At 36.7% G+C, this 428-nt stretch overlaps 1 protein-coding gene across 2 annotated transcripts in view; it reads right to left on the bottom strand.

The window, feature by feature from the left end:
- Positions 1-428, bottom strand: part of PTPRM (protein tyrosine phosphatase, receptor type, M) — a 921,068-nt gene that overhangs the window by 673,107 nt on the left and 247,533 nt on the right. The gene's annotated exons all lie outside the window — the stretch shown is intronic.

The following is a 428-nucleotide window of genomic DNA, read 5'->3' as shown; positions in this document are numbered from 1 at the left end:
AACCATTTCAGGAAGCAGCATATGATAAAGAACCAATGATAATGAAGGAAGAGGTTCAAGCTGCAATGAATGTACTGGAAAAAAACAAGGCCCAGCGTTGAGGGAATACAAATTGAGGTGATTCACCAAACACATGCAGCCCTGGACATGCCGACTAGTCTATGCCAAGATATCTGAAAGACAGTTTCCTGATAAACTGGAAGAGATTCATTCAAACTTGGTTCCATTACCCAAAAATGATGGTTCAATAGAGTGTGGAAATTATTCCACAATTTCAATAATATGACATAACAGTGTAATTGATACAACATGCAGGTAAAAACTTGCTTAAAATTATTCACAATGGTTGGAACAGCACATTGGCAGGGAACTGGCAGAAAGTAAATTTGGACTGAGAAGCCAAGAAGCAAATAATAAATAAAAAAAAT

This window comes from Elephantulus edwardii, unplaced genomic scaffold, assembly GCF_000299155.1.
Source record: "Elephantulus edwardii isolate Elephantulus edwardi_28Jun2011 unplaced genomic scaffold, EleEdw1.0 scaffold00097, whole genome shotgun sequence".
In the NCBI taxonomy this organism is placed as follows: domain Eukaryota; kingdom Metazoa; phylum Chordata; class Mammalia; order Macroscelidea; family Macroscelididae; genus Elephantulus; species Elephantulus edwardii.
This window is presented reverse-complemented; position numbering and strand designations above follow the sequence as displayed.